The sequence below is a fragment of the Camelus dromedarius genome, chromosome 33 (assembly GCF_036321535.1).
Source record: "Camelus dromedarius isolate mCamDro1 chromosome 33, mCamDro1.pat, whole genome shotgun sequence".
NCBI classification, from domain to species: domain Eukaryota; kingdom Metazoa; phylum Chordata; class Mammalia; order Artiodactyla; family Camelidae; genus Camelus; species Camelus dromedarius.
The window spans coordinates 1,302,295-1,315,637 of NC_087468.1; the positions used below are offsets into that span (position 1 = coordinate 1,302,295).

General features: G+C 40.8%; 1 long non-coding RNA gene across 5 annotated transcripts in view; it reads right to left on the reverse strand.

Moving 5' to 3' along the window:
- Positions 1–13,343, reverse strand: part of LOC135319840 (uncharacterized) — a 63,105-nt gene that overhangs the window by 19,258 nt on the left and 30,504 nt on the right. For 3 of the 5 annotated variants that reach the window (XR_010378735.1, XR_010378733.1, XR_010378734.1), the window contains exon 1: positions 557–754. This is a non-coding gene — a long non-coding RNA (uncharacterized LOC135319840). Of the gene's footprint in view, positions 1–556; positions 755–7,995; positions 8,149–12,285; positions 12,366–12,952; positions 13,144–13,343 lie in introns of those variants that run through there. The other 2 variants (XR_010378736.1, XR_010378737.1) reach the window with 1 other exon arrangement.

Below are 13,343 nucleotides of genomic sequence, written 5' to 3' on the forward strand. Positions count from 1 at the left end.
ATTTTGGTCAAATTTTTGGCTTTTAAGTTACCTCATATATCCCCAAACAGCAGAAATAGTTCTAAGGCCAATAATTATTCAGTTAATAATACAAAAAAAAAGTTTCAGGGAAATCCCTAGAAAAGATCTGGAGGCCTGTATTCAAACCTTACAGGTCCTGAACTGAACTCCCAGTGAACGTTTCCCTGACTGCCTTCGAGATAAGTGAAGAATTAAAAATTTTTTAACATAATTTCTTTAGGATATTAACTTTTTAAATGTAAAGTTTATTTTGTCATTAAAAGTGAAACGGTTCTTAAAGGTTTGGAAACTACAGAAAAGTCAAAAGAAGAAACAAGTCCCCAAAAGTACCTCACCCCAAGATTTCCTTTGAATCTTTTCCAGGTTTTCCTTATAGAGTAATAATCATATTTAATTGGACAGTTTGATGTAGAAGGTTCTCTGTAGAAACCTCTTAAAGCATCATAAAGGATCTGTTTGAGTCATTGTAAAATCAGGCCATTAATCCCTCCAAGTCACTGGAGGACCATTAACATGGCCAGTGAAGGGGTCAGACCTGCCAGCACGGTGATTCTCCCAGGACCCGGTGGCCATGAGTGTGGCAGGTGGTTCTTGCTCCAGCTGCAGTCAGCCAGTGCTTTCACACCAGAATTCTCCCTTCCTGAGTTCTTCATTTTGACCTAAGTTGTTATTTTCAATAATTGTACATGGACAGCATCTTTTCCTTTTACACAGGAAAGAAAAGTTGCTTAGATATAAAATTCAAACATAAAAACACTGCAGAATTTGGGACTTCTGAGCCCTTCTTAAAAAAAACAATGGATTCATAAAATTCAGTCAAATTATAAGGCAATCAAAATAATTCCAGAATGGAGGAGCATTGGCTAATGGACTGGTGAAAAGCATTCTGGCTCTGTAATAACCAGAACCAAGATCCACATTTAAATGCTTAAGGGAATTACAACTACTGGAGAGCATATAATAAATGTATTGATTATAAATAATATAATCATATATAAATATATATTATATTATATATAACACATGTATTATGTATAGTATATAATATAAATTTATAAACAATATTGTTATTAAAAATAAAACCAACAAAAATGGTAGGAGTCATGCAAGTAGGGGATATAAGAGGTTTACTACATATTTAGTAGAAGGGAAAATTGATAGTGTATAAAATTAGAAAATGCAGCTTAAAATAATACGGCTTTGGCAGTCTTTCAGGGGTTTTCATAATCTATGTTCTTGAAGGGACCTTTTGCGGGTGTAACATTTCTCAGGATGAAGTTTCTTTTTCTTCTTACAGATTTAAGTAAAATGAAACCTAATGTTTTATTTAAAAGAACTGACAAAGTGTGATCTGTTCTTATACAATGCTTCATCCATTTTTATTTGTCCACGTGCCTGCCTTTCTCCTTCCTTCCAGCTGTCATCCCGCTTCCTTCCATCTGCAGAAGGACACACACACAAGAGGCATGGAATGAGGCTCACCCACTATGACACCAGCTGTTTCTGGCTAAATTATTGCTTCCTTTTTACTTTTCTGTATTTTTGAGTTTAACTAATGAGCAACTATTTCTTTTGTGACAATAAACATACTAATCTAAAAATAGATACATGAGTCGACAAGTCAAAGAAAATTAATTTAGAATAGAAAGTAAAATCACCACACAGCAGACACTGCTAGCTGCCAACCTCCTCTTCCTCCCCACTAAAATTTTGCACCGGGCAGCAATGTGCCAGTTAAAAACACCTCTCTCCCTGGACCAATGCACATGCGGTGGGGCAGGGGCACAGGATCAAAGTTCTGACTAGTAAGATGAAAGCAAAAATTTCCAACACAAGGCATCCAGGACAGCGACTACTTTTCTGATTATGCTGCTGAGTTAACAGGCATGGACCTTTTACCTTTCACCTCTCCTCCTCCTGCAAGGGCTGGAGGTTGTGCAGCCATCTTGTGACAAGGAAGACTAAAGTCACAGACTAGGGATTTTGCAGCAGGAAAGAAGGGGGTCTGGTTCCTTGCACAGGTGCCAGCTCTGAATTAACTGGCCCAGGCTTCCTGGTTATGTGAAAAAGTGAAGCCTTCGAACTGGCGTCAGCTCCAGTCACGAGAGGCTGCTCCCTCGGAACCAGTGCTGATGCCAAGTACAGTCTCTAGACTTTCTGTACATGCGCCTCCGGCTCAGAGGCTGCTTCTCTGACACCCATCCTGTCACAAGTAACAACGACCCCCAAGGAATTCCAGTTCTTTGGAATAAAACTAAAATCACTCTGGGCAATTTTCCAACAAAAAGACAGAGATTTAAAAAAAAAAATCCTACTTAACAGAGACTCTAATGAGAAAAATTAGATCAGTACAAAAACAGATAATCTTAGTTTGCCATTGTACTTACATAAATATGAATTTTAGTGATGTGTTTTTATTTATTTTGGCAGTCGCAAATACTATGAAATTTTGAAGTCAGGGAAAATGCTCATTAAAAATATTGTTGCCTTCACCTATCAACCTCTATGCCATCCCCCTCATTTCCATTGACTGTGACCTGACATCTGGCTTCACTCTTAGTAATTTCCAACTGCGCACGAGAGGCCCTTCAACTCCTTCCCTGTGCTCATCTCTCCGCCCCAGCTGCTATCTCCCACGGGTTTTCCAGTTCTTTTTCTGTTACCAGTAACACAACCACGCCCGAATCTCAGCCTTAGGCATTTGCTCTCTGGCAGTCCTACTCCCCCACCACCAGGTGTGCCCTCTGGCACCTGGATGCCCACAGCGCTCTGGCCCCTGGGACACACTCTGTTGATCCTGTGTGTCTCACACTGTCCACACCCCCAATGTCTCTTCTTCCTTCATGACTCCACTTACATCCTATACACACAGGCAGCTCCTTCCTGCTCCTCTCTCAGTCCGCTGCACTCATTTGGCAAAACCAGTCCTCTTGGTAAATCCAACTACACAACTACCAACACCTGCAGTTGTGTGGGAGAAAGTGGCCGTGCACTCATAGATACACACAACACACACACATACACACCCCTGCCTGTCTGGTCCCAGCTCACATTCACGGTCACCAACTTGGAGCAGACTTCCTGCTGCTGGGAGCCCAGCCCTCCAGGAGAGCTCCCCACACCTGCTCCCCTCCAGGATCCTGGCCCCATCCTCACTGCCGCCTCATCACAGCATGTTTTACTTCTCAGAGGAAGTGGAGGCAACCGGAGGAAATCACCCCCATCCCTCACCAATTCTGCCCCTACCAGTACCCACACCCACCTCTCCCCTCCTCCTTTCTGCTTTTCCACAGATGAACTGCCCATGTTCCTACCTGAAGCCAACCTTCCCACTGTGCCCTGGACCCCATTACAACCCCTCCACTCGAGGACTCTGCTCTACGACTCCCCTTATCATGCACTTCTTCCCGGCTACTGCATCTTTCCAAAAAGTGCAAACATTCTATTGTTCATTCATACCATGATTTCTCTCATTAAATTCAAAACAAGGCAAAATAAAAGGCTCCTGCTGACTCCACCCTCCTGCCAGTTACTGCCCCCCCACATTTTACACCCTTTCCTCCAGGAAGTGTATACCTTGAAGTAGCCAATTCCACTTCTTCTGTTCCCAGTTTGCCTTTCACAGCCACCTGCCCACAGAAACTGCTTGTCCAGTGCCGATGGCCTCCTTCCTGCTAAACTCCAAGGTCAGCTGTCAGTCCTCATCTCTCTCAGCAGCAGCGGACACAGCAGATCTACTCTCCTCTATATATTCTCCCCACGTGGCTTCAGGAGTGCACATGCTCAGGTTGCCTCAACCTTGCTCTGTCCTTGCAGTTTAGCCCTCTCCCTCCTGCCCTCTTTAGGTCAGCACGCCCCGGGCTCAGGCCTTGGTTTTCTTCTTCTTTCCAGATATGCTCCCTTGATAAGCTTTGTCAAGTCTCAGAGAATATAATGTGTAATGAAGTAAGTCAGATGGAGAAAGACAAAAACTGTATCACTTACATGGGGACTCTCAAAAATAACACAAATGAACATATATGAAAGCAGAAAGACTCACAGACAGAAAAGAAACTTGTGGTTAACAAGAGGAGGTGGGGGGAAGGAGAAATCAAGGGTATGCGATTAATGGACACAAACTACTGTACATAAAATAGTTCAGCGACAAGGATTTACCACACAGCACAGGGAACTCTACCCAATGTCTTGTAACAACCTATAACAGAATATAATCTGCAAAAAAACGGATTCACTTTGCTGTACTCCTGAAACTAACACAATACTGTAAGCCCGTTATAGTTCAGTTTAAAAAACCCATGGCTTCAAAAATATTCATTTTTAACAACTCTTGATACCTAGAGTCCACACCTCCCTCTCAGCCCTAGACTCTCTCATCTAACCGCCTCCTTGCCATCTCCACTTGCACACAGAACAGACATCCATCTCAAAGTTAGCATCTCAGCAGCTCAACTCCTGGTCCTCTCTCCACCTCCAAGCCCACTCTACCTCACCCTCCGTCCCAGCTGGAGAGGAACCACATTCTTCCAGCTGCTCAAACCACAAACCCTGCCATCATCCATGATGCCTCTCTCACAACCCCGAACAAACCTTTTAGACTTTCGACTCTGTCTTCTAAATACAACCCCATCCAATAGCTCCTCATTACCACCACTGCCACCACCCTGGATCGAGCCCATCACTCCCAGCCCAGATTCCTCAAATCCCCTTTTAACTGGTCTCGTGCTTCTTCCTGTGCCCCTATGGTGTGGGTCTGTATTGTGTGAATACAGTCAATGACATCAGCCCGAGGACTCTGTCTAAAGGATGCATCAGGTGAAGTCACTGCCATGCTCACAGCTTCCCAGGAGCTCACCTTTCCACACTGAGTGAAAGCCCAAGGCTGCTTCATGCCCTAGAAAAGCTGACCGTGCCTGTCCCTGTGATGCCCGATCTCCCCTCCCCCTCACCTCTCTGCCCACTCTGCCCCAGCCATGTGGGCTTCTATGCTGATCCCCAAGATGCCAGGCATTCCCCCCTCTTCAGGACTTTTGCACTGACTGTTTCACTTTTCTGGAATATGCTTCCCCCACACATCCACACAGCCAATCCCAATTCCTCTTACAAGTCTTCATTCAAAGGGCTCTCTCACCGAGGCCAACCTTATGTTATTTCAAATGGTGACCTGCTGGACTCCACCACTGACACGCTTGCTCTGCTTTCTATTTCCCCTTAACATGTAACATTATTTACTCATTTGTATTCTTATTGTTAAGTGTCTGTCTCTCTTCATCAGATGACAGCTCCATGAGATGGGGGAGGGGAGGTGGCACTCTCTTGCTTACCAATGTACTTGGAGGGCATCCAACAGTGCCTAGACCCAGGTCGGTGCCCAAAAACACTTGTTATATGAATGAATTTGGATAAAGTAAACTTCAAAAATGTTGGGGGTTAGTTTATCTAAAATAAATATAATAAAGTAATATTAAAAACAAAACTTCATTCTCTTGCTCTCAAAGGTACAGACAGGATGAATACTCCTAAAACATTAATGAAAAACTTTCACACTCCTCTTGATGATTCTAAAATTTGGGAAATGTTCCGAGTGTTTTTCTTAACATTAAGCACTAGATCCAGCGGAGGGTTAGTTATTAACAACAATGAACAGATGACAGCAGCACAAGCAGTTGCTCCACAGAAAAGGAAAAGAAAGTAAGAGAACACAAGGCAGCTGTTAGGGGAAAGGATCTGAGGTCTCCACGTTAAGAACAGGAGAAAAGGATGCTGCATTAAGCCAGCAGAACCTGATTCCTGTGCGTACAGAACAGCCACCCCTCCTGCTGCTCTCCTGTACGCGGACAGAGAAGAGCCTTACATCTGACATACACAGGCTGCTGCAGGGGATGCACAGCCACACAGACAGAAGAGGAGAGACTTCACTGCTGAAAGAATTCTAATACAGTCCAGGTGGTCCCGGGATGGATCGCTGCAGGGAAAGGCAGGGGAGGCACTTTAAGCTGGAAATGAGTTTCCCAGTGAGGCTAGCTCTCCTCTGTCACAGCAGGCAGCAGCGATGGGCTCGGTTCCCTATTTGGCTGAACCACAAAGGAAAGCATGAATTACTTCTGGCTCTACTGCTCTCCCAGCCCCGCTGGAGTCTAAAGGCAGCAGAGACGCTGGTCTGACTTGAGAGTTCCTACTCCTATTAATAGTGGCATGGGCTCCTACGTGGGAAACTGCCCTTTCCTCCCGCCAAGATGGATGACTCCACCAGGAAATAACTAACAGAGGTGCTGTATAAATGCATGCAGGTGATTGATAAAACATCCGGTCTCTCCAACACTAGACTGAACTCACAACCAGATATTTCTCTCTGTATCCACCTTCATTTGTATGTTACCCTTTGCATTTTGAATTATAGCTCTTTTCTGGCAAACATTTTGGATATTACAAAGCCAACCAGATGAGGAGGGGTTTGGCTCTCCTATCTTATATTCACCTCCCATACTTTCTGGGTCTCATTCAGGAAAACCTAGAATTAGTGATGACAAACTCCCTGAACTGAAGTGAACTGAATCTGTCTTTCAGAGATGGAATGTAGCACCTTAAGATTAATTTTTTTCTACAAATAAGGAAAGTTCTCAGAAGGAGACAAGGAAACAGGGAAAGTAGAGAATAAGGAAAATGAAATAATATATGTACAGAATTTTATTATGAAAAGTGTGTATAATTACCTTTTTTCCTGGCTTGATTTGAGGCAGGGATGGATCTCAAGTATTTGCTATTCGCAGTGTCCTTTGAAGTTTTTTTTCAAGAGTAGAAAATGTCTTGAATGGTGAACTGGGTTTGCCTTAGCCTGAGCTCCTAACTGATGCACATAATCCACTCTGGGGTTTTCTCTAAATAAAGGAGGGGCATGTCTGGCCTTCCTGTGTGGTAGCTGTGTACCAACCAGCCCCTGCTTCTCCGGAACACAGCTGAGATCTAAGAGTCTGTTCACAAGTACAAATTCTTCAGTACTTAAAGATCAGTGACAGTTGTAAATATGATTTAACAGATGGCAAAATCATACTGCTTACTGAAGAACACAGTTTGTAGAAGGTGAGCCACAACATTCAAGTTCTCCAAGCCTAATTCATCAGAATTTTAGTATTCTGAAGCACATCTTCAAAGTCAGGAGCAAAAATAGCAAAATAATAAAACAAAATAGGCTTGCCAGAAAGCAAGACATGTAATTACAAGAATGATCATGGAGGAGAGTGGGGAAGAACATAATTGAAATGACTTAAAATCTTATCTTTTTTCTCCAGATTTCTCAAGGTAAAAACTGATCAGCACTCTGCTTTTTTCCACAAGGAACTGGAGATAATTTATGGTTAGTTTATGGTAAACACATAAATCAAAACCATAAAATAAAAATGGAATACTGTGGTCATGTGTCTATAAAACAGAATAAATCAAGAACACAGAAACAAGGAACAGAGATGTATAAGTTTCTCAACAGTCGCTAACAGCATTTATATGAAATGCCAACTCACCTCCTTTTGCACAACACAGACTACTGGTAAGATTGAATAAAAGGCACCAGAATAAACTTAATTTTCTTATGCTACTCAAATTCTGGACTATGTGTACTTAAAAAATAAAAAATGTAAAGAGTGGCTTCTAAAAGAAAGCTAATGCTACAGTGGCATTTTTAAATCTGGGGACAACAGGGTGTTGTAACAGCTACTGCTCACAGATGCCCAGGATCCACTTGGAGGTTACTCTGTAATCAGTCCCACTGGCTCACAAAGTACATACCTATCAGCAGTATTTATGTAACTTCATTGATCACTATGTCTGATCAATATAAACTATAGACACTTACCTTATGTATTTTGTCATCCTGGGGTAATAATCAAGGACAAACAGGTATTTTTTTCTTCAAAATATCAAGGTACATTTTATCTATTTGTTCTTCCACAGTATTTACTCTTGGACAGTTATTTTCCGTACCTTCATTTGTTGACTTTTGTAAAACTATATGTTATTCATTTTTGTCCAAAAATTGGTTCACATTTTGTTTCTTGAGACATAAAATTTGGATTCATCTTAAGGGGTAAAGCATTAACAAATTCAGTTTCTTTATTCTCAGCCAGTTTCTTGTCACTATAGACAAAACAGGACACAGAGAATGAGCCCTATATGACTCCTCAAATATTAGTTTTATTATTATATATGTATACACATGATATACATGGAAACATTTATATTATTAACATATAATACTAAAAAATATATTTAATACCTGTAACTCTCAGATTAGGTCATTAATGTTAAATATATTACTTACAATTCTGGTTAACAGAGTATACTCACATGGTGTTACATAATTGTTTTAAATTTCAGATAATAATATTAATACAGTATAATATAAGGGATTTCATGGTTTATTCAAAGAAATAGTTCAAAGGAAAGCCAAACCAAACAAGACTGAGATTGCTTTTGTTTAAGAAACATAAAAAATGAATTTCTAAGTGGCCCTTTTGTAATATATCTTTTATCCATATTATAAAGTCAACATACATTTGAGGCAGGAAAAACATTTCATACATTTCCAGTAGAAACTAAAGAAGCAACCTTAATTTATATTGATGAAGCATAAAATATAAATGTTAAAATGCATGAATTTCATCACAGTATACGAAGTCTTAAAACAAAATCACTAGGATTTTTAAATGAAATCATTTCTGTGGCTTAAAACACTTAAATGCAATGTGACATTTCAGAACACTGCATTTTTAAAATATGAGAAATATCCTTTAAGGAGATGTTATAAATATGGGTAAACATCAGCATATTATGGGAGCTCAAAAAATACAGATATTGTCATTTTCAAATTACCTTAATCATGGTCAATGAGGTCACCTAATTTTGTAATTTACAAAATAAGATTAAAGAAAAGTTTAAGAGGCTACCAATTCATATAAGGTAGTTTGGCTTCTCAATAATTGCTAGAAATAACTCTGAGAAGTAGCTGGAATCATCAGAAAACCTAAGAGCTCTTCCTTCTTCATGGTGGCAGAACCCGGCCGGCCACTCACTAACTGCTCCCCATATGTGCCCCGCACCAGCTGAACCGCACTCCACTCCACCTCCAGTCTACACGGGACCATCACAAGTTCCAGCCTTTAGAATGTGAGGCGACGGTGACCAGAAGCTAAAATACATGTCATGGGCTTAGTGGTTAGGTTCTGGGTGGCAAGGAAACTGATACTAGAGGCTGGAGAGGGGGCAAACTCACATTTTATGAAAAGTGACAAAACATTTGCTAAGCTGTCACCCACAGTGGTTTCTAAGGCCAACGACTGGCTCCTGAACCTAGGGTCCTCAGCAGAGTCTGAGAACGGTAGGAGAGGACAGGGAGTGTTGAAGTGCCAGCAACTACTGGCTACTGCTGACAAGATACTGCAGGAAAAAAATGAGCTCAAGACAGAATGAGCTGGTCTTTAAAAAAGGAATCCAAGGGAACAGAGTCTAGAAACTCAGGGCCTCTTAGGTTCACTCTCTGCATCTGGACTCAAACAGTTAAGATTCAGCACTGAAAAATGCTATGAAGAAGTAAGATTTCATGAGAATTCTTGGTTGAGGAGTAACTCAGTTCCTTGGCAATGCCAATATCACGTTAGAGGTGTCATCTTCAAACTTAACATTATTGTTCCTCATAATAACCAGATAGCTGCAATTAAACTGAGAGAGGAAAAAAAAACTAATTTTCTTTAAATGTAGTTACTAGCACATGGGACTGACTGGACCCAAATAGGTCAGAAGCCTAAAAAACTTTCTGAAGGAGCTGTAATGACAAAGATGACAAAGAAACCACAACTCTACTTAAAAAAAAAAAAAAGGCTAGAGACTTGTCAGGAAGCCTTACAACCACCTACGTGCAGGCAGAAATTGGATGGAGAAAAGCGTGTATCCTCAAAGATGGGCATCCCCTCCCCCTGTTACCCACTTCAGTTGAAGCCAGTGGTGAAGAAACACAAGACCACTGGAACCAGGAGCTACACGGAACAATATATTTATAAAGTAGTTCCTCCATAAGAGCAGAATAATGGCCTAATTAAGGAAAATGCCCAACTTGAAGGTAGGGGGTCTTCATAAGGACTTTCAGTGGACCTCAAAGCTGCACTACTGATTGCTGTAGCTTCCTCACCCTTTTCCTTTCTGATTAGGAGTAGTCTTAGTCTCACCATCACATTGGGGTGGGGAAGGGAGGATGAAACTTGCCTTTTAATTCACTGATTAGTAGACAATGAGGAGCTACACTGAAACCTGACAGAGAACTGTGCTTCACCTGGAAATCCTGGTCTTCCAGGTGGATACCATTCTGAATGGGGCTCTGGGCTGTTTGCTTTGGGGAAGGGCTGAGTATGTCTTTGTTCACGGAAGAGTGGAATGGATATTTGGCTGTTAGAAGGGAAGTTTCTGGTAGAGACTGGCTAGATGCCTACCAAATGCATTCACGTTTCTTTCTGGGCACACAAGCAAACCACACTTCCTAGCCCTCTTGGACCTAGTTTAGCTGGATGTGCTGGTTCTTACCAACACAATGTGGGCTGAAGGGAGTTAACACTTCTGTGATTAGGCAGTTAAAAGGAAACATGCTAACCATATATTTCCTTTCCTTATTGACTGATGAGGCCAGGAGGACCTCAAAACCATGTATTGATGACAGAAAGCCTCCTGGGTCCCTAAATGACTATGTGGAGCAGAATCCCACCCTCAACCCCAGTGAGACACGGGGAATTAGGATGTGAGCAAGACATAAGTAATTGATGATGTTAAACTACTAAAATTTTAAGGATTATTTGTTACAGCAGCTAGGATTACTTATCCTATGGTTTACTAAAGAGTTTTTGGATATGCGTACTCAACTTTCTACTACTGACATTCCTATAATTATTGTTATCCCTTTAATGTGAGTATACTTGTTTTCAGCTTTTAAACACAAATGTAAACACCTCTAATTAGAATTCACATTACTAAAGTGGTGTCAGTTTTGCCAACAAAGACACAAGATGTGTAGAAAACTCTCTTCAGTGACACAAGTGTAGCCACAAACAGCAGTGATAAAGGAGCCCAATCGGCCCTGTAAAAACACTAATTAGCACCACAGGCCAGGGGAGAACGCTAGACTTAGCAGTCAAGTAGATGGGGTTTACGGTAACCCACAGCACATCTCTTTCTCTCAACTAGCACATTCAGTACAAACAAGGCCAGGAAATCACTGCAGGTGGATTTCATGATGAGCATAGGGTTCAAGGAGGGGCTCAAAAACTTGTCTGTTGAAAACACAAACAAATAACACAGGAATGGATGAAAGGCTTTTCACAGAAATATTTCACAGAGTAAATTGCTGAGTTATGTCTATGTGATCTTGCACAATTTATTTAACCTCTTTAAGTCTAGGTTTCTTATCTATGAAATGGGGGTGATAATGGAATATATATACCTCATGGGGCTGCTGTAAGATTAAATGAAATCTAATATGTAAAGAACCTAGCACGGTATCAAGCCCACAGTAAGCGAGGGGTAAAAGTGTTAGCTGTCATCATCCGGTTCTTGTGAGCACCCCACCACTAAGTTGGTTCACCTCAGTCTCATCACTTGAATGATGGGGATAAAGATGCCTGACCTACTTTTTGTGCAGATCTCATGAGATAATGGATGTGACATTTGTCTTATGACAAGGTTACTGTGATATGGTACCCTGCGCTGGTGAACGACAGCAAGGTCCCACAAGCTTCCATTAAAAGCTACTGGAGCTGGAACGTTTTCACAAAGCCTCTATCTTGTGACCAATGAACTCACCCTGGGGGATGATGGCTGGTCTGTGATTAAGTGCAAAACTAACTGGTTTAAAAAGAAGCAAATGGATGACTCATATACAGAATAAAATCCATGTTCTCTCTCACCATTTGAATCAACTGTCCCTGAGCTATTAAAGCTGATGAGATTTTATTTTTTCAGTGAAAAGCTTTAAGATTACCTACCTAATGTTACTACCATTTTTAGTAACATCTATTTAAAAAAAAAATTTAGCACTAGAAGAATTTTGATAAACTATTTGATAAAGACTAATATTAAGGGAAGAGAGGAGTGTCTCACACGTAGACTCATACTAGCTACCAATTAATCATTCACTAGGGGTGGCTACACAGGACAAATGACCCCAGAAGTTTCCAGTGACAAAACAAAGAAATAAACAAACACCCTGCACAATCCATTCCAAAAAACTCTTACCTGACAGATTGTAAATCAAAACCACCAACCCCAAAGGAATCTATTCTGATAGGTCATCAGCTCCTCTACGGTGGGCAGATCTAAGAGGGGAGAAAAGTTAAAATAGCAACCAAAAATTTTATGTAAATTGCTTAATTTAATGTCTACTACCACCAAAATTACACTGTCTCTGTTTGACAGTTAATAAAATGGCACATATAATAATCCCAGTTTCCCACTGTAAACCTGCTTGTACAAGAAAATCTTCTTAGGTATTTATATCTGAATTCTATATCTATATATTTTCTCTCCATCCCCCCTGCACACATCAAATATATGAGTATGTGTGTACACAAACACACACACACACACACACACTAAATATTTATTTAGTTGATCCCAAATACCATTCTCTATTTAAAAAATAACTTTAGCATATGTTCATGGAAAAGCATAAATAATGTGAAAATACTTAAATGATTTCTTAACTTGGGAAGACATACTATAGTAGGAACTGAAATTTTACCCTATGTTCAGCTCTAAATTTATAGTTAAACCAAAGATTCCCAGATTCCATTTGAGCAAACTCTATAAATTTACAGACTGAGAAACAATCAGTACAGTAAATTGTATTTAAACTACACCACACTGTAAACTGTTCAGAGAGGGTCTCAAAGGAAGCTTTTACCACATTCCGTGGTAGAGATGTTTTTGAGGACCGTTCATCTTCTTGAGGATGCTCTTTCAGTGAGCTCTCGGTATTTCCCCCTGCATCACTCTCAGTTCCTTGTTCATCTGCATCTTCCCAAGAAAGGGCTACATGACAATGCGTCTGATGTAGAGTTTTAATGTCACTGCTGCTCTGTCCATAAGAAACACCTGTTGAAATAAATGTAATCTCTAGCATGGCCACACAAATACATGAAAATATAAAACACTAATATCATCCCTTAATCTACCAGAAATGGTGAACAAGGCTCTGTGGGACAATTTGATGTGATAAAGACAGGGTGAAATATAAACTTGCTAGCACGTGGCACAGCCCACCAGCATGAAATCACAGCAGGCTCAGTAACCCC